A 21,002-nucleotide genomic window follows, 5' to 3' on the forward strand; every position below is an offset into this window, starting at 1 on the left:
CATGAAAGGTGGATGAGAAACAACACACACTGCTCCTTGCTTAGTCCTTAATTCTCCAGCGGTGAGACCCTTTCTGCTCCTCCTTGTGCATCCCTTCCTGGGGATGGGGACGATGCTGCAGACGTGATGTGACACGTGAGGTCGAGGGACCCTCCCAGCTGCTCCCAGAGCAATGAGAAGGTTGGTTCCCCGCGAGGACGGTGCTGCCCATCTTCCCGAGCCGTGCGCCTCCCCGCTCTCCTCCTCCTCCCCCAGCCTCCCCCAGTGCAGCCTTCGAACCATTTCCAGCTCCTTTTACACGAAGCCGTTCCCAGGGTGGCGGAAGCGGCAGCAGTGCCGTTCCGGCGGGAACGCCACCGTACCAGAACGATCCAAACCCACCCGTTCACCAGAGCCGGCCCGTGCTGGGGGTGCGTCCCCCTGCCCTGCACCCCTGCCCGGGCAGGGCCCTCGCTCCTCCTCGGTACTTTGCAAACCACCTCCTGGGTTTCCCGGTTGGTCCCTGCGGTTCGCGTTGCCGTAGCCGCTCACTTGCCTTTTCCTTTGGTTTGTTTATTTCTTTTAAATTTTGGGGGTTTGTTTCTCCTCCCGTTTCTCCTTCCCCGATCCTGAGTGTTGTGGGGGTTTTTTTCCTTCTTCTTTTTGTTGTATTTTTTTGTTTTTCTGCCCAGAAAATCCTGACTTCGATACCAAAAAAAAAAAAGAAAAAAAAAAAACACAACAAAACAAACAAAAAAGAAATCAACGAAAAAAATAACAAAAAAACCCTGCAGAAACTAAAATAATAAGAAACACAACAAAACAAAAACACAAAAAAACTCGACGATTCTTTCAGCTTTATTAACATTTTCCATTGTTTCTTGCGATTTGTGTCTCGTTCTTTGTAGTATTGATGATAACGAACATTTGATAATGAATGTTCTTGTATATTCAGATAAAGGAGAAAAAAAACCAAAAACGCAGTTGGAATTTAATAGTGTTTATAATAAAAGAATAAAAAATGACGCAAAATTGAACAGGGAGAAGGTCCCATCCCTGTTCTTTCTGTGGCAACATGCGCTTCATTCCTGTATAGTTTATAACATCAAACTACCTACATTCATCTTCTTTTTGTTTTGTTTGTTTTTCCCATGGTTTGGTTGGGTTTTTTTTTTCCATTTTCTCGCATTTGTGAATTAGTTCAAGAATGCTAGAAAAGTGTAGAGTTGTGCACACTCATTTCTTCTTACACAATGTTTAAAAAAGTGACAGTAATTCATTTTGTAAGACTTTAAAAAGGAAAAAAAATGGTTGGAATAGCGAGCATTAATAGGTACAGTCTAACACTTACGTTTCTTAATGTTGAGACCCAGAAATTACCTTTTATTTCACTTTTTTTTTTTGCATTATTTGGGAGGGGGGCTTTGATGATGATGATGATGATGCTGAGTTGATTTGGACCTTGGCGTTGCCGCTTCCCCTGCGCTTTTGAGCTGTGACCCAAGTGATGTGAAAAGTGATTTTTCGGTTGTTTTTGTTTTAATTTGGGGTTTTTTGGGGGGGGAGGGGGTCCCCCACCCATTTGAAGACCCAACCCCAGATCCTTGGCTGACTGCCTTGGAGTTTTAGGGGAGGAGATGCCACGGGGTTCAAGGAGAAGCACTGAGGCAGATGCCACTTGGCATCGCTTCAGTCTTAAAACCATTTTCCTCCTCCCCCTTCCCCAAATAAAAACCACTTTTCACATCACTGAACGGTTTAGGGTTTGGGCTGTTATTTTTTTTAATCCCAAGGTTTCGTGGAGTCCTTTTGTTTTCATACACCTTTATTATTATTATTATTATTAAGACGATGTAAATCAGACGTTGCCTGGGGGGTTGGTTTTGTCGGTTTGCCTTGTTTTATTTTTGTTCTCGCAAAGCCCTTTCTATCTCTTGTAAAAATGATCCAGCTGTTCGGAGTTGCTTTTTCTTTTCTGTTTCCCCCCCATCTTTTTTTTTTCTTCTTCTTATTGGATTCCAAATATTAAAGAAAAAAAAATAAAAAAGGACAAAAAAAAAAAGAAGAAAACCCTAAAAAAGAAAAAAAAAAAGACTCTCTGTTCCGACCTGGGTTTGAAAATTTAAGCTTTTCTGCTTCTGTAAAGAAAAAAAGAGGCCTCTGTCTTTCTGATCCCAATTGAGACTTTTATGTTCTATGACGATACTAACAAGGTGTAGGTTTTACAGTTTCTGATTTGTACTGGTAATGCATATTCCAAATAAATAGTTTCTTTTGTTGCAAAAAAAAAAAAACAAAAAACAAACAAAAAAAAAAATTGAAACCAAACCTGTTGTGTTTTTTTGGAAGGAACCTATGATGCTCTGGGGGTTCCCCCGTGGGGATGCGGGGGCAGGAGGGACTTGGGGTGCAGTGTTGGGGGGGGTGCTCCTGGACACGCCGATTTCTCCGTAAAAAAAAGCATTTATGATTTTTCATTTTACAGTTTTAATTCATTGCTTTTTTGGACTTTTTAGTGGACTTATTTCCAAACATACCCTAGAATGGGGAGGATTTTTCTGTATCGCACCCAGGGATGGAGCAGGGCTGGGGAACAGGGGAATGGCGGCTGGGGAGCAGGGGAAGGGTGGCAGGTTTCTTATGTGGTTTCTTTTGTTTGTTTGGGTTTTAATTTTTTTAAACTAAAATCCCTAAATTGCTTTTTGCTCAGAAATGTTTTAATTTTTTTTTTTTTTTCTAAGAATAGTTTGCAGTTTTAAAAAAGAGTCTATACATGGGACAAAAACCAGCACCGCTCTGCCCAGTCCCCAGAGGTCGGGGCATGAGACGTAGCTGATATGGATGAAAAGGAGATACAGATGAAAAAGGGGGTGGCTGGAGAGGGGGGCTGTGATTCCCCAAGTCCTGAGCTGTGGAAAAGAGGCAGGGTCGGGGCTACAAACCCCCCGACACCCCGCGGGGACCAAAGCAGAGGGAACAAACCCCCCGGGGATGCTGGAGCTGCCGCCTGCGCTCCTCCATGGATTTCTTGTCAATGATTATTCAATCTCCGGCCTGACCTTTCTCTGCTAAATAACACGGCAATATCAGCGCGGACCAGCCTCCAGCTCCGGCTGTGAATTAACTGTATCGCTCTCCGGCAGGAGCCCCGCCGAGCCCCCGGCCGCCGCGCTGCCAGCCCGCCCCAGGAATTATCTCCTTCCAACGCTGCTCTCCTAACACCAGTTTAAATATCATCTTGCTCCCAGCTGTTTAATTCTAATAAACCTTCATCCCGGCTCCAAACAGAGAAATGCTAAGTCTCACTGGGCCCCGATGAGCAAAAAGAAGGCAGGTGGGAGGAGGTGGTGTGATCCCTGGCTGGGGGATCCTGGTGTGTAGCAGCTCACACCTCTCCCAGCTCAGGTCTTTCCCACCTCCTGCAAAAAAGAGGTTATTTTTAAGGTGGGAAAAGGGCACATGAAGCCTCTCAGAATGTTTAGGGTTGGGTGGAGGAGCTGTGCTGGGTGCAGCATCATCCCTCGCTTGCCAGCTGCTTGTGGCAAAACAAAACTCGCATGAACCAAACTGGATTGCTTGCATTTTCCTTGCTTTCATCCCCCCCCCCCCCCAACACCCCGTTTTCTTCTGCTACTGCTGCTCATCTTTTGCTCCCTGACACCCAGTCATCAATGGGATTTTTTTCCCCCTATTTCCTCCCATTTAGGCAACAAAGCAAACCCTGAAGGCAAGCACCTGCACTTTTTCCATTTCACATTATATTAGGTCGGCAAAGAAGTAATTGCGGTTTGGGACCATGAATTTTAGATCATTATAAGAAGGCTCAAACACATCTTTATTCATCAAAACAGGAGCCATTGCAATTCAACAAATTTTTGCCAATAAGAAATAAGTTTGTTTATTCCTGTAGTGTAAAAATCCATGCTTTGGGATTCGACAGACTCTTGCGAAGCATTTTCTGGGTCCTGCTGGTTGTGGAAGCATTTTCCCTGAAAAAAAAGTTGTCAAGATGCTTGAAGAACTGGCAGTCAGCTGGGGAGAGGTCAAGTGAATACGGCGGATGAGGCAAAACTTCGTAGCCCAAGTCGTTCAACTTTCAAAGCATCGATTGTGTGTTGTGTCATCAGGCGGTGTGGAGAAGAATTGGGCCCTTTCTGTTGACTGATGCCGGCTGCAGGTGTTGCAGGTTTCAGTGCATCTCATCAATTTGCTGAGCATCCTTCTCAGGTGTAACGGTTTCACTGGGGTTCAGAAAGCTGGAGTGGATCAGACAGGCAGCAGATCAGTATAAACTGGGACCTTCTTTGGTGCAAGTTTGGCTTTGGGAAGCGCTTTGGAGGTTCTTGTTGGTCCAGGCACTGAGCAGGTTGTCACCAGTTGTCGTATAAAATCCACTTTTCTTCACGCATCACAATCTGATGAAGAAAAGTACAATAAGTGAAGATGACACTTCAAAGTGACGCTTTTTATTTTTGATCAGCTCATGAGGCACCCACTTATTGAGCTTTTTCACCTTTCCAATTTGCCTCAAATGCCAAACAACTGTAGAATGGTCGACATTTAGTTCCTTGGCAACTTCTTGTGTAGTTGTAAGAGCATCAGCTTCGATGACTGCTCTCATTTGGTCATTGTCACCTTCCAATGGCCACCACTGCGCTCCTCATCTTCAAGGCTCTTGGCTCCTTTGCGAAACATCTTGGCCCACCACTGCACTTTACATTCAGTAGCAGTTCCTGGGTCAAACATGCCGTTGATGTTGTGAGTTGTCTCCGCTGCTTTACGACCCATTTTGAACTCATATAAGAAAATCAATCAAATTTGGTTTTGTCCAACATCATTTCTGCAGTCTAAAATAAATATAAACTGAACAGCAGGTAATAAGTCAGTAGCAAAAAAACATAAAAGGAGAAAAGTGCATTAAAATAATGTATAACATAACCACATTTAAGGATGTATTCCCATATCAAACAGCAAATTTTAACAATGCAAAAACTGCAGTTCTTTTTGCACCAACCTAATAATATTTTAAGCCAAAAAGGGGGCGGGGGGAAGACACATCATGCACTAGGGCTTGTAGATGCCCATGGCAGAAGCTTCTAAAGGCTTTTGGTGAGCAGAAGCGTGCAGCTCGGTGATGCCCCGGGATGCGCCAGGTCCCTCCCAAGCTCCTCACAAGTCCCACCCTGAACAACGCAGATTTTTTTCTTCCCATCCCCACGCCGGCAGCTCCAGCCAAGAGCCACCACCATCACCATCATCATCACCATCACCGTGGCAAAGCGCCGGCAGGAAAGGGCGCAGCACACCCCGGTTATTCATAAACCCTCCAAACTAACCGAAGGGTTGGGAGGCATTAAAGTTATAGTTTGCAGTAAAGCCCCCGTCTGTTTGCTGGAGAGTTTAATATACGGCAGGAAGTTTCACCAATAAAAGGCGAGGGTTATGTTTTCCTCCAGTTCACCGGGAGTCTATAACTTACGACCTCCATAAATGTGAGTGGGTCTCGCAAGTCAGCCCATCAGTCTTTGGAGTAATTCTGCTTTGTAGTAAAATATTTTACTGTGCCTTGGATGCAGGCAGGGTGGGCAGGGGGGTGGTGGCCGTCCCCTGGTCCCTTCTCTGCTGGCACTGTGGGATGGTGTGGAGGGGCGGTGCTGCTCATCCTTTGGGTGTGGTGGGTGTAGGAGCCTGGAAAATAAAATTAAAATGGAATGGTAAAAAAATGCAGTAAATAAAATACAATAAAAAATTTTAAAAAGTAACAAAAATAAAGTAAAATAAAATTTCTTTTTAAAAAATAAAAAATAAAGTGAAATAAAATAATAAAAATAAAATTAAATAATAAAATTAAAGTTTTTAAAAATTAAAATTAAAATAAAATAAAATAAAATAAATACCCTGCCTGCACTACACCTTTTAATTATTGCTCATGAAGTAGAGTTTTAATAGCTTTATATGAGAATTCGCAGCATCCTAGTGCGTGTTGGCTGTTCCAGGTGCTGATGCGGCAGCGCTGCTCCAGGACTGTGCGGGAAAGGGGACCCTGGGGGTGCTCAGTGTCGGGAGAGGAGGAGGAGGATGGTGAGGAAGGAGCCCAGAGGAGGGGAAGATGGGTGGGCGCTGGCTCTGCACGGCCATGGGTGCTGTGGGCACAGAGGCAGGGCTGGTCCAAGACAAAGCAGAAGAAATGCACAGCAAACAAAAAGAAAAAGAAGGAGGAATGTCATCACCTCCTTGCCAGGTCTCCGGTCCCGTGGGCCACTAAAACACTAAAACCCTTCATCCACCCCCAAAATCAACCCCATTTGCGTACAGCCATTGCTGGCCCCAGGGCAGGGCAGCTGAGAGCCCGGCTAATTAAAAATGCAAATGAAAGATGGGGCCGCAGGGCTGCTGTCGCCTTCCGAAGGTGCAAATTACAGGAGGGGTTCATTGACAGCTCTGCATTTGGAGGCAAATCCCCGTCCCCCTGCCTGCACCCTGGCACATTTGGCCTTTCCTCAGCTTCAAGTAACCTCCTGAGCGTGGAAAAGGTGATACAAGAAAGTATGGGAGAAAATAAAGATGATTTTAAAAAACATAATAATAACATTACCCTGATTTTGCACTTTCTTTTCCTTTGTTTTCTTCTGAGCTGTTTGTGGGGCAAGGATGCTACAAAAGGAGAAAAGAAACATAATCAGAGGCAAATACTCACTAAAACAAATCATATAGGGATTAAAGTAGCACAGACCACAAATACTGCCCTGTCCATCCCTACAGGGCTGGGTGGTGCTGACCCTAAATATTCAGTATATACCTGGAAACATATTTCAGATCAACCCATAAAATCCCAGCTGCAATGCAATCAGGATGGAGAGGAAACTGAGGCTGGTGACTTGAGTGACCCACACAGCCTCCATCTCCCCCAGGGCAGCCTCAGCAAGACCTTGAACAAAGCGTTTTCCCCTGGTCCTTCCAGAATTTGGGTTTTGCCTGATTCTCCTGTTTTTTGGGGCGAAGTGGAAGCGGTGAGCAGCGATGGCAGGGACGGCTGCGGCGTTTGCCGAGGGCCGCACCAGCAGTTCTCCCACTCGCTGACTCAGCTCCAGCGCAGCTCCCTCGTCCTGCTGCTAATTAGGCTCCAGCCTCTCATCTCGTTAATAAGCTTTCTGTTCATTTACATACCAAAAAAAAAAAAAAAAAAGTGAAAGCAAGCAGCTCATTTTACCTTCAACATGTGGCTAATGGTTATTAAAATATTTAACCTTTTATTGTGGCACAGAAGCACCTGTTCAGGCTGGCCGGGTGCAGGTAGATGCAGGAAGGAGGATGCTTCTCCTGCCTGCCAGCTGCCCAGCAGCCAGGCCGTGCTGCTATAGGGGACACCCTATGGAGGGTCCCCACCACCCCCTGCCAGTGCTCAGCCAAGGCAAAACCCCAGGGAGATGCTGCAAAACGCAGGAAATTTCAGCTCCTGAAATGTATTGCAGCATTTCCAGAGCCTGACTGGGGCATTAAGTGGGTAAATCCCATCAGGATGCCCCAAAAACCTCATCCTTTGGACCATGTGCAGCCACTGCACATAACACTTGTCCCAGTTAAACAAAAAGGGCCATGCTAATGAGACCCTGCTCCTGTCAAGACCCCTCTCCTATCAAGATCCGTCTCTTATCAATTGCCCTCATCTCCTGACCAGTCCCCTTCTCCAGGGGCTGCATTTGGGCAGCAGCCCCCCCAGGACAGAGGCCATCGTGACAGAAGTGAAGGTGAAGCTGCCAGCCCAGCTGCAGCCATGCAGGTTATTTGGTGATGATTAATTAACCCGGGACTAAGAGGTTTGTGAGGGAAGCTGGGGGGTGGCACGGGGACACAGGGTCCCAGCCACGGCTGCTGCCAGCTGCCTGGTGCTGAGCAGAGGTCTTCGATAAATCGCTTCTGTTTCCAGCATGGAAAAGTCTGCTGTGCCAAAGGGCCATCAGCTACACAGCTGTGACCCCTCTTTGAAACAGAAGACATAAATATAATAATCGATAGAATGGTTTTACATACATACCTGTGTATGTATATAGGCAGAAGGGTAGTGTGCTTACTCCCAGGACCTACAAAACCCCTGGGATTTGTAACTGCTGTGACAATGGACACCTGTGTCCTGGGGAGGCAGCCACCCTCTAGCTCTGGAAAGCCCCGATTCTCCTGGGATGCTTCACGTGGAGCTCGTGCACACAATGTGCTTTGAAAGTTCCTCCCCACCAGCTAAGTGGTGTCGGACATCACGGCTGGATGGATCCCTCCAAGGTCACACACCGTTTGGTGGCACTTCCCTGCACGGGACAATCCAGCCATGCTGCCCCTGCCTGGACACCCACCCGTATTTGTACCTGTATCTCAAGACCTATTTTCTTGCCGGCTGGAGGAAAAGGCTTTGGGAACCTCCCTGGCTCACTACAAAGCAAAATTACTTAAGCTCTTTCTGGCATACTAGTGGAGACAGCTTATCAAAGGTATTTGGCGCTAATGATATGCGTGTACTCTGCTCCCAAGAAAAACTGCATTTAAATAAATGGATACAAAATTCAGCCGCTACCACGTCTTTAACCAGCACTTCTCTCACGTTATACAAATTTAATTGGCTCTGAAGTCCGGTTTGTTTTTTACTTTTTTAACATTTGCTGACAACTCACTCCCCACCTTCATTTAGCCCGTCCACTTGCTCCTCTCCAGCTCTTCATAGGGATGATGGTGCTTCCCCTGCTCTCCAGATGCACCCCAACACCTCACCAGGGTGAATTTGGGCCAGAGACCCAGCTAGGCTGTAATTTCTGTCTACAGGTTGTTCCTATCCATGGCACAGGGATACCCTTGAATAGCTTTGCTTCTGGGATGAGAGGCAGCACGAAGACATCACTACGATTGCTCCTTGAGTCTGAATGTCCTAAAGTTGTGCTGGGATCATGTTGGTGTGTGACCCTGACCCCATAGCCTCAAGGTGAGAGCCCCAGCTTGCTCCCCAGGTCTTTGGTGCTGTCACCTTACCTTGATCCCCACTTACTATAAGCAGGTTCCTTGCTCTGGCTGCCAGAGTTGGGCTGGAAAATGATGCTTTGCAGGGATGTATCCGAATTCCATCATGAGACTTGGTACTGGCACCTCACAGCAGCTAAGCGCCAACAAAATCATCGCGTCTTCCTCCTTGCAGAAACCTGAAAGCTTGATGTGAGCTGGAAGGGGAAAAAAAGAAGAGAAAAAAACAACCACACAACACCCGAGCCAGGGGCTAGTGAAGAGGTTTTGAAGCTGATCTCGGCTGAAGGCTTGTGGGGCTTCCCAGGAGGCCCCCGCTGCGCCAGGCCAGGTGGAGGGGTGCCCAGGGGCGTACCTGTCTGGGGCGATCAGGGCTTGGGCCTGTCTGCTGCACGTCCTCTGAAGGTCATCAGGGCTGTCCCTGTCCTCAGGCTCTCTCCCGGCTCTGCAGACGCTGCCTTTTGTTGGGAGGTAATAGCTGGTGTGTGACTGCAGCAATAACTCTTCCGCCCTCCCTGTGTCTCTCGGCAGGATGGCTGTGGCCAGAGCTGCTTCTCCGGTAGGTTGATCCATGTCCCAGCAGTGTGGCCACCTTGCCTGGCTGCCCCCAAGCCTCTTCCACTGATGGGGGACAGGGAGCTGCTGCCCCATCCCACTAGAGCAGCGGTGGGGGCCAGCAGCAGCGTGGTGGGAAGCAACTGGAAACAGGAGCACCGAGCCAAATGTGAACTGGGATCATGCTGATGCTGCTGGAGAGCAGAAGAGGAGCTCGTGTACTGCCGCGGTCCCTGGGGACAAGGACATCTGGAAAGGGCACTTTGCACCACGCTAGTCTCAGTGCAGAACCGCCTGCAAACACATGTGCTGGGGTAAATCTTGTTGGCAGCATCCGAAAAAGCAACCTCACCACGCTGTTCCAGTTAACCTCTTGTACTGGCATGGGGGCACATCCAGGTCTTCCCTTCAACTCTTGGTAGATGCCAGCCAGCCCAGGCACAGCAGCATCCCAGACAGGGTGCAGGAGGATACAGATGCCCAAGGGGACAGGTTGGTGCCCCCACAGTTGTCCTGGGAGCTGTGCATCCAAGAGTGTCCTTCAGACCCTAGTTTGTCACACCTGAGCTACCTCTCTTTGGTACAGGGGACAGCCCCCAGCCCCTCTTCCTACCCTTTGATCCCCCACCACCACTGACCGCTTCCCCAAGGATGTTTTGTTGGTGGTGTCACCCTTGACCATTAGTTCTTCACGCATGACTATAATGTGACATCTCTGATGCAGAGCCGCCAGCAGCCAGGGACATCAGGGAGCAATTAAAGCCGAATGTGTCACTGCAGGCAAGAGAATCTTTGACCACATATCACCACCACCTTCCCAGCCCCACACCACCCCAAACTTCCCTAAAATGCCTTTTCCTCACCTCTTGGGTTCAGGTAGCCAGAGGGAAGAGCCGTCAGATGGGCAAGATGGGTTCAGTGGGTCAGGAGCCAGGTCCAACACCAGCAGAAGGTGGCCCATCCCGGGGTGCGTGATTTCAGGGGCATCTCAGCTCTGTCTCCACAGGCATCCCATTCTGGTGGGCTTGACTGAGATCTTCCCTGCTCCTGCTCACGTGCCATCATTATTTTAAGACCAGGGAGGCCAACGCAGTAGGCTTTTTATGCGATTAGCTGCCGAGATGAACGTTAATTAGTTTTCAATTTCCATAAAGTACCCCACTGACAGAAAGATTAGTTAAACCTGCTCACGGCTGCAGAGGATCACTCAGAAATTGGGAAAGGGTGGAGAAGGGGGGAGGGGGGAGGATGGAAAAGGGGGCTCCGAACCCTGTCATCAAGCCTTGTGGGGAGAGGAAAGGCAAGGGCACTCCTCTAGCTGCCCACATGCAATGCAAGGAAGGTAGATGTGCAACAAAATGAAGGGAAAAATAAAACCTAAGAGGGTTTCTGGGGCCAGACCCCACAGAAAAGGTGTGTTGCTCTGCCAGGTCTCTGCTGACCCCCACTGTGTCCCCTGAACTGGGAGGGGACACTGAGCCACTTCACCTGGCAGCAGCAGCCAAGGCAAACAGAGCCCCCAAGCCCTGGGGGCACAGCAGTTGTGTTTCAATGCTTTTGTGCATTTTCTCCCCTTCCAAAAATGTCTCCCCCAAAATAACACCCCCTCCCATCCCATGAGCCGGTACAACCTGGGGGTGCTGTGGATCCGCCACGTGAAGGCCGTGGAAGTGAATTGCAAATGACATTTCATTAACAGCTTGAATAAAGCTGTTTTCCCTCTTTTCCGCTATGCCCAAAAGCAATAGTAATGTTTTGCGCAAAGCACTCTTCAAACCCCAACCCAACTGAGCTGGGGGGGCTCTTCTGAGAGGGGGTTTGTCCCCCTCATGTTATCTCCCCTCAGTGCGTGGCTGTCAGGATGGAGTGACACTCCTTACAAAGGGGAGGAAAACAGTGGGTGAAAAGGGGCAGACACCCATGGAGGGAGAGATAGGAGGATGCCCAAATGCTTTTGGGGCAAGTTTGGCCTCCCAGAAGAGAGGGCAGCTCACCTTGGGAAAAGGTGCTCACTGCTCAGAGTGGCCCAGGAAAGTGTGGCAGAGGAACAACCAGGTGCTGTCAGGTCCCACACCCAAGATGTTCAGCACATGTTTGATGCCAGACCCTGAGCTCAGCATCAGCAAACCCAGCCAGGACCGCGGCATCCCTCTTCCCCTCTGCCAGAGAGAGGAGGGAGCTGGATGCGAAGCAGCAAGCGCCAGCAGTTCCCAGGCTGCGTGTCCCTTGGCCGGGGCCATGCCCAGCCGGCCGGGCGGTGTCAGCCGTGGGAGGGAGGGAGGGATGTGGCCGCTGTGCCCTTGTGTTGATAGAACGCGGCGTGCAGCTGGGTACCACGCAGCGTCCTCGCTGCAGCCCGTTCCAAAGCCAGCTGAGACCCCGGGTGCCTGCTTGGCACACTGCAGCACTTCCCCAACCAGCTTCCCACAGCACCCACCAAAAGCACCCCCTAAACACACATGATGGGGGTCTCTAAAGCCAAGGGTGTGATTTTTTTTACCTCCCGACACGGTTGCAGGGACCCCACTCTGCAACCCACAAGGCCAGGGCCCCTGTCAGGGTGAGCAGCTCCCATCCCTGCTCCCGCCTTTGACGTTATTTGGCTGGACAGAGGGATGTCTGGGCGAATCATTTTCAATGCTCTTCCATATTCATAATGGGCTAAATATAGGGGAGCAAAGTGGGACCTGGCGGGCAAAGCCCTCCCCATGGTCAGAGCCGATGACTTTTCTGCTGAGATGAAATGCCGGCGTCAGCCCCACCACAGCCCCAGGGGGCATGAGGAATTGTACCCCGCCAGCCCCCCAACCAAGACACAGTTGTTCAGGGGTTTTTTTCTTTCTCTTTTTTTTTTTTAAACTCCCAGTGGCCAAATTCAAAATCACATTTTCAGCCAGTTGAGGGAGTCAGCAGAGCAGCCTGGGAGGGGGTCTGCCAGCCCCAGCACTCCCCAATCTTCCCCCCCAGTTCTCTTCTTCATTAAGCAAGAAGGTTAATGATTTCTATTAGGGAGAAGGGAAGCAGCTAAATGAGTATAAATAAAGCTTTTTCTGAGCTGTAGTGGGGAGGGGGCAGGAGAGGTGTAGAGGTCTTGGGGCTCCCACAGGAAAATATCCACCCATGGGATGCAGGGGAGAAAGTACCTCCCTGCCGAACTGGGCCCTTTAGTGGCCGCGGGCTGATGAGTTTACAAATAAAAAATAATAAAGTGATGACTTTTGCCCCCCACACCTCCTCTCCTGCCATTCCCTGAGGAAGAGAGTCCTCAGCAGTGGGACCTGGGTTTTCCGCCAGCCACAGCAGAGCCCCACTCACTTGCTGGCCCCAATGGTACCAAGCTGTGCCCATGGCTCTAACCATCCTCCGCTTGATTCATGCTGAGAAAAAAATACTGCAGAAAGTTAAAACCAGCCCTGTGTTGTGGACGAAGGTACCAGCTCCCTGTGGTTTCACAGGGCACATGCAGCTCTAGCAAAACTGGCACTTACTGTATGCAGAAGTGGCTGTGAGTAATATCAAGCTCAGCAAATAGTATTCGCTCTATTATGGTTAACTTCTAAATGAAGTTTATTCACAAGTAAATCTGCTGGTCTCCCTCGCTAAGGTATCCCTGCCTGTTTGGAGTGGGGCATGGAATGGCAAGCCCTGGGTAAAGCATTCCAGGGGGCTCCCACAGCGAGAGTCCTGGGGGCTGCCCCTCCTTGCCCCCACCAGGTTAAACACAGTCATCGGGTTTCTGGTTCGATGGTAGCTCCCATTACAGGTTTTTTCAACAAGCACCTGCAAGCCTGTGACATTTGTTCCGTCTGATGTCTCCTGGGTACAGACGGAAACCCCAGGCTGCAGCCAGGGTGTGTGGCAAAGTCCCAGGTACAGTCACACACAGGGCTACAGGTGTGGGAAGCGGGTTTAATTTCTTGTACTGCTCTGAGTGTGCAACTTAATGTGAGACAAAGTGAAAGGAAAAATAGAGGTGGTTTCTGTTCTGGGGTTTGAATTAACATGTTTTGGGGCATCTGGTGTTCAAATAGCAAAGTATGTCACATCGCAAACAGATCAGCTCCTGCACTGGGCTAGCTTAGCAGAAACTTGGAGCTTATGTTTAATGCGAGCAGTTTCACTGAATGCAAAGCAAGAAAGGTACAGGAGGTTGTATGTGCATGTGTGTACATGTGGCTCCTTTATGACACAGCACAGAAACACAGGCACAAATGCTGGAAAAACCTGCTAGAAACAGCCCATCAGTCCCTTGAGAGGTTCAGTGCAGGCAGGTCTGCTGGTGTCTCAGGGATCCCAGAGCACCTCTGACCTTTTTTAACCCAACCAGCACTCACCAGCAGTGGATGTTTTCCTTGTTTAGAGATGGGGAAAGCCCTAAGTTTGGCTCACCAGCAGTGACGGGAATGGGTTGTCAGCTGGCATTTGCCATCAAGACATTGGCAGGGTCAGAGGACGGTGGTGGCAAGAGGACGGTTGTGCTGCTCAACTGCTGCAATGACAACTTGTGTCCTCAGCCTCCTCCAGCACATTTTCCCCTTGTGAGAAACTCAGCAATATCTTCTCCCTGAAAAAAAGAAATGTAGTTTGTAACTCATGGAAAAGGTAAGACAAAGTACAACCCCCACACTTGAATAGATATGTGGCTATTTTAATAGATGAGGCAATAAATAAATCTGGTAGAGATTTTTCAAGTTTTCATTAATTTTTGATAGTAAGAAATTATTCCTTTTCCTCCATGAAAGAAAGTTCCTGCTAGTGAGCTGGGTGTTCCCAGCACAATTTCCAGGTCCCAGTCCCCCAGTTTCACCCCATGGTACCAGAAGTACCTTTTAAAGTCCCAGCTGTAGGAACAGAGGGCATAGGTGAGAATAACTTGTATTAGAAACCCCCTGATTACACGAAGGGTTGCCTGCTGATTTTGGAAAGGCTATGTTCAGCAGCAGGGGGTGGCCGTGCCTGTCTCCTTGTTTAACCATCAGGAATGGAGACATCTTGAAAAACTCAGGGAAAGCAGCTCTCTTCTCTGCTGCGCTGCCAGCAAGAACCTTCTTGGCACCAGCTGTGGCACAGCAGAGTCCCAAAATTCAGCCTTGGACCTCCAAAATGTCTTTCAGTTCACCTTCCAGATACTTTTAGAAACTTGCCTTAATATTGATGCCCTCCATACGCATCGCCGCAGAAGGACTCTCGGTCTTGGCCAGCATAATTATATGTTCAATATTAACAGTCTTCATCCGTCAAAGCTTGGCGGCGTGTGCCCATCCCCATCCTGTGGAGCTGGGCATGCACTTCGCCGTCCCGAAATGCCACCTGACAGCCCTCAGGAAACCCTCTGGAGAAGAAACCAGTTTAGGGATTAGACCAAAACACAAGAAAGTGTCAGCCCCCTGTTCAGAAAGGCTCGTTTCTCTCAGCTCATTAGCTTCCTCCCACCTGATGGACCAAGAAATGATCAAGGTGGCTGCTGATGTTGGCCAGACCAAACAAGACTGATGCTTGGTGGTCAGAAGACCAGATCAAAGAGAGCAATGCAGCTAAGTACCTGCAGCCATCTCTGAAGTGGCATCAAGAAAAGACAAGGAACCCCTTCTTCATGTGGCATGCTACATATCTGAGAGAGATTTGAGGAGCTGCAGATGGACAACCCAAATTTATTCTTCCCCAATACCTGTGGCTTCATGAGACCTCGCTTGTTTTGAGACACACCACCAGCAAATCACACCCAGACAAGTGGCATCAGCATCCCCTGTGCCAGCCAGGACCCCACCCACCACAGAGGGTCCAGGGCAGGCTCAGAGTGGGGGCTGCAGTCCCTGGCACGGCAGTCTCCATGCAGATGGCAAAGCGAGATAAAAAGGGTTTTTTCTAGTTGATCTTTTATGCTATTAGGGCCTTTTCCTCTGGGTAAGCATAAAGTCTGCTTCTTTCCTGCCTGTTATTAAAAGTCAGGGCTAAAATCCCTTTGGGAGTGAGGAAGGAAGATAATGCCTGTTCCTCCTGACCTTCTTTCCCTCCTCTCTTTGCAAGGTTATTGCAATTCCCCAGGAACAGCTGCTCTACATTATATACTCCTTCCTCTCTCTCTCAAAAAACAGACACTTGCACCCCAGGATCCCTTCAGCCAGGAGGGTCCCTGCAGCCAGAGCCAACTGCCCCCAGCAGCCCATCACCCAGCCGGCCTGAGTGGTTATTCCTTGCCCCTCCATAAACAGCAGCTATAGAGTCAACTGGCAATGTACATCTTAAACCTGCTAGAAGGGCAATAGAAGGGAGGTGGGGGGGGGGGGGGGGGGGCGCGGATAAAAGGAAAAAATTGCCTTAAACCACCAAACTTCTATCCTATTCCTCCTCTGCAGAATAAACAGCTAAAAGCGGTTTACTCTTCTGTTCTCCAGTGCTGCAAACATCTGTCCCTAGGGCTGAGAAGATGCATGATGAATTCCAGCAGCAGAAGCGATTTTTGCCTCTGCTTTTTAAAAGCCCCCAAACTACAGGGTTTGCACCAAGAAAGTGCTGACGCAGCCTTCACCGGCACAGCTCTCGTGGTCCAGGGAACGCCCGGTGGGGAGAGAAGCCGTGCAGGGGAGAGCTGCTGGAGAACAACCTCCTATGTTGGGATATATGCCTTTAATGGCAGGTTAATCACTAATGTCGATGCTGATTTAGGGCTGGGGATGTGGAAATCCCAGGCTGTTGAGTGGGTTGTGTGTGGCTCCAGCTACCTCTAGTGGAAAGCAGACAGAAGCGGCTGCCCTTGGCTGCACCGCTTCCACGTCAAGAGCTTGATTTACTTCAAGGGGCTTTGTATCCACCTCCTTAGAAACCTCGTTGCAAATATTTAGCTGTGAGAAACACTGCAACCCATCACTCTCATGTCAAACACAGATGTATGTGACTAAGCCTAGCAATTTTTTTTTATTTTGGGTGACTGCTCTGGAAGAGAAACCTCAGGACATACTTTTTCCCATGTGGTCAGGGTGGGTCCAGAAAGATTTGGGTTTAAGACCAAAGAAGAGCTGCTCCTGACAGCCTCAGCATCTCCAGTATCTCCTCAGCAGAGCAGTCAAGGGTTTTTGCAAGCCGCAAGCAGCATCACAAGCCCATTTTCCTGGCATGGGACATGGGTGACTCGATCCCTTGAGGTCTGGCAGGGCTCTGTGACCTCCCAGTAAAGACACTCAGTGAGACTGGGCACAGAGGGACATGTGCCTTTCTCCTTGAGCATGTTGTGCTATCACCAGCCACTGAGATGTTCTCAATTAGCATTGCAACATGGACATAAAGGAGGAAAAATGGTGCTGGGTGGAGGAGCCTTCGCTATCATCACCACTGCAGTGAGCACACTCATGCTGCAGAGGTGCACAGCTGCAAAGAGCTGACAAAAGAAAAAAAGTGCAATGAGCATAACAAGCTTTCCTTTGCTAGCAAAGTGCTCCGGTGGTGGAACCGTGTCTGGGATGTCTCCCAGCAGCCATGGGAGAGGCCCCTTCACTGGATTTTTCTCAGTGTAACCCCATGGGAGACCTAACCAGCTTCTTCATAGAATGGCAGGAAGATCTGCCAGGACGTTAGGAAAAGGTTCTTCACCCAGAGGGTGCTGGAGTTCTGGAACAGGCTCCCCAGGGAGGTGTCATGGCCCCAAGCCTGACAGTATTCAAGAAACTATTAGACAGCACCCTCAGACACATGGTGTGAATTATGGGGTTGCCCTGTGCAGTGACAGTCGGTGGACTCGATGACCCTTGTGGGTCCTTTCCAACTTAGGACATTCTATGATAACCAGTTTATTCCTCCCTTCTAGCCTCAAAACCTACAGTGTTTTCCACATGCACCTCTGCTGCCATAATGGCTAAAACAATCTTATTTCTAGAAAGAAAGCAAAGTTACTTATTCACATGAATCCAGGAGTTGGCACTTTCCAAGGGATCCCAAACTGACTGCCCTTAACAACAGCAAACCAGCGAGAGGAGGCGGCAGCTACAGCCCAAGCAGGGGCCCTGTTTCTGAGCTTCCCTACCATCTGCACCCAGAAACAACTGCTGTACATACACACAGCCTTTCCGATTACAGGTATCACCCTCAAAGAAACAGAAACATTTTTCAGTACCTCCAGCAAGCTCTGGCCTCGCAGCTTTGGGAGACACCTCTTGCAATAAACCTTGGGAGAGGCAGATGGAAAGAGCAGCAGCTGGTTGCACCCAAACCAGAAACTTCTTTTCGATGCTCTTCTTCTTTGCATCGTAACCCAAATGGCAAGGGAAGGAAGCAATGAAATTTCTCCATGGTTTCAGAAGTCCCTGAAAACAATTGCAAAAATGGTTAACAAGCTGTAAGTGTCAGGGACAAGCGGGGCTGATGGAAAGGATCAGACATTAATGAGAGCCATCTTCCAATGCATCCATCACTCTGCTTTCATGAGTTTCTTAATGTGGTGGGAACTCTGCCATTGCTGGATTCCTTTTATTTAAAGCAGAGATTAAAAGCTGGAGAGGTATTAATATTAATTAAGAGACAGACATTTGCAGAAACTTTCTTTACCCCACATCACACCCAGCTCTCAGTCCCACTTCAAGGAACAACCAGATTTTTTCCAGAAAGAACTAAATTGTTCTGCAGAATTTATGAGTCTTTGTCACTTCTGCTGTGACTTTTATCCCAAAGAGCAGGAAGTAAAGGCTGCACCAAATGAAAGCTGCTCACAACCCAATTCTCTGTCTTGGGGCGTGTTGCAAATGTTTCTATTTTTCTTGAAATTCTCTGTGGAATTTCTGGAAAGGGAAAAAACTCCTGCTCTGATGCTGAAATAAGGTCTTAATTTTTGAAAAGCAAGAATTTATTTATTTATTTATTTATTTAAAAAGGGTGAAATGCCTTTGGTTTGCACACTTCTCTGGGGAGACGCAACTAGGGGGATCTCCAGGTGTGGGACAGGCACTGCTGGATGGAGCCCCTGCAGTGGTGGTGGGGACACGGCTGGTGGGACCTCCACCCTGGGGCAGGGTATGGGCCATGAGGACACATAAAAGAGGTTTCCCATCACAATGCAGTACCTGGTCTGTTGCAAGTCACCCCACGGTCCTTGCCGGTTGCGGGAAGGTTAATTCCCAAGCCCCCCAAACACCAGGGTTTTAATTGATGGGTGGTAGAGCTGCCCAGCCCTGGTCACCAGGCTTTGCTTTTTTGCTGCTGTTTTTCTCTTTGGGTTTTTGTCAAACTTTGTCCTTGATCTACATAAAACAGACTCCACAGCCAAATGCTGTCTCGGGCAGCCATCTCCAGATGACAGCGAGTAAAGTGGTGAGCTGTGGTTGGGAATCGTTTAAATGAAGTGACACCCTGGAAGCACCTGGGCAGACGTGCCGTACCTGCGCCAGTGATAACAGATGGGGGAAAGTGAGAAGCAGGAGATGCTGCTGCTTCATGAGAGCACCACAAAATCTGGATCATCCCTCCTAGTTTTCTGTATTTAGCTTAAAAGAAGAGTGAAAGCAGAAGGCAACTGCTGAGGTTAACACAGGAGCCATGGAGGTGTCCCCTATGTAACCAGGTTTGCCAAATCTGGAGGAAATCCATGCAAAATCCATCACAGGGGAGAATTAGGCTAGAAAGTGGGTAGTATCACAGTCTCCCCTGCAAGTGTGGTCAGACTTCTTGCTTAAAATGAAAAAAACAAAAAAAAACCCCAAAACTAGAGAGCTCATTACTTAAGTGAGCTGAGGATTTTAAATGAAAAACCTGCCGGATGCTGTAAGGCAGAGCTATCCCCTGTATTAATTAAAGGGGTTAGAATAGAAGTCAGGCTGGGAGAGAAGCAAAGGCAGAGCAAGGTCATGTGAAATAGGGAAACTGAGGCACACAGGCCTGTCTCACCCTGAGCTAACCAGGGTTAGCATCCCACACCCTGCTCACATTCACATTGAAGGGGTGAGAGACCAGGAACACTAAAGTTTCAGGAGACCTAGCTCTCAATTGTGATGGGCAGATCCTGGTTCCCAAAGGCCACAGCAAGGGCCAGCAGAGCCCAGAGGGACAGGGTTAGCTGCCTTGAGCCCAGCTTCAGAAGTAAAAATGGGGCGGGGAAAGGGGGAAGAAAAAACCCCTAAATAATAATAATAATAATCATAAAAAAGACTTTGTAACCTTGCGGAAAACTTTTGACACCTGAAATAACGCATGCACAGAAGAGATCAAGAGTGATAAATGAAAATAATCAGCTCAATAAAAGGGGAGACTCAAATTTGCAGCAGAAGAAAGCTAATTGTATGATCAGCGATGAAGAAAAGTGCCTTGAGTTCGTGAGGCTCCTGTCACAGTCCCCGAGGTGAGGACACAGCCCCCGTCCCTTCCGTCCCTCCTGTCCTGCAGTCTGTCTGTCATTCGGGGCTCGGCCACGAGATGGAGGCTTCTGCCCGCAGAGAGGAGCTTCGGAGTTGTCCCCAGCCAGTTGTGGGGTCTCCAGCTGCTGTCCCCTGTCATCTGGGGACACGCCAGGGCTGCCTGGGCACTGCGGTGATTTGGGGATGGGTTGCGACCCAGGTCCAGAGTACCCCCAAAGGTGACCGCTTCATCCTCATCCTCTGTCCCCAAAGCCAGGCCACCACAGGGCTTTGCTGCAAAATCTGGGAGTTTGACTAGGGGGAAAGCTGGCATAAACAGATAGGAGGTGGCTCCCTCCCTCCCCAGCTCTGCTGTCCCCCTCAAGAGCCCGGGGACAGGTTGGGTAGCCAAAGAGGGCTGGTGTGGCCAGCCCCCTGCGAGATACTTCTGGCTGGGAGAAAATTATCAGGACTTTTAGTGAGATATTCCCAGAAAAAAAAAAAAAAATCAGGTTTCAGGAAAATTGTGACACTCTCCACTTGGGATTTTCTGGGGCTGGCTAGTGGGGAAATTGGGAAAAAGAAGTCTGGGTAGGTGCTTGCTATTCCTGCCTCAGCTTCTGCCACACATGCCAGAGCAAACAGGAAAACACCCCCACATTCCCACCTTCATCAACATATTTCTGCAAAAAATGATGAAGCATTCTACCTTTCCAAACTCCTTCTTACCCAACAGCATTGAAGCTTGCTGGCCAAGTGACTCACCATCCTGCCACCCCCCGGATGGGACAATGTGGCTCAAAGGGACAGCATGGGGGACAAACACCCAGCACCACACCAGTGGGGCCACTGAACCTCTTGCAAGGGGCAGGGTGCTGTCACAGCCCCGTGGCAGAGGTGATTTATTAGCAGCGTAGTGGTGAACATGTGTCAGCCTCCACATCTGCCCCTCAACAGCAGGGCACCGTGAGCGAGGTGTCACCGCTTTCCCACTCACCTCCTTCCTCGACGTAATCGGCTGCGACATCCACACCAGCTGCTCTGAGAGGCAAAAACACCGGCCAGTTCCTGCCCAGCAACTCAGCCGCAGGCAGCTCCTGCCACAGTGCTGAGTGCCTGGAAGTGGGTCCCCATGGTCAGCTGTCGGGT

General features: G+C 49.1%; 1 long non-coding RNA gene across 1 annotated transcript; it reads right to left on the reverse strand.

Annotated features, from left to right (window-relative positions):
- Positions 1-4,916: 4,916 nt before the first annotated feature.
- LOC139828207 (uncharacterized) lies at positions 4,917-9,142 on the reverse strand. Its single transcript, XR_011739576.1, has 3 exons — positions 9,011-9,142; positions 6,575-6,633; positions 4,917-5,667 (listed from the first exon to the last, which is right to left on the reverse strand). It is a non-coding gene; the product is annotated as an uncharacterized lncRNA (long non-coding RNA).
- Positions 9,143-21,002: the final 11,860 nt, after the last annotated feature.

The sequence above is a fragment of the Patagioenas fasciata genome, chromosome 6 (assembly GCF_037038585.1).
Source record: "Patagioenas fasciata isolate bPatFas1 chromosome 6, bPatFas1.hap1, whole genome shotgun sequence".
Taxonomy (NCBI): Eukaryota; Metazoa; Chordata; class Aves; order Columbiformes; family Columbidae; genus Patagioenas; species Patagioenas fasciata.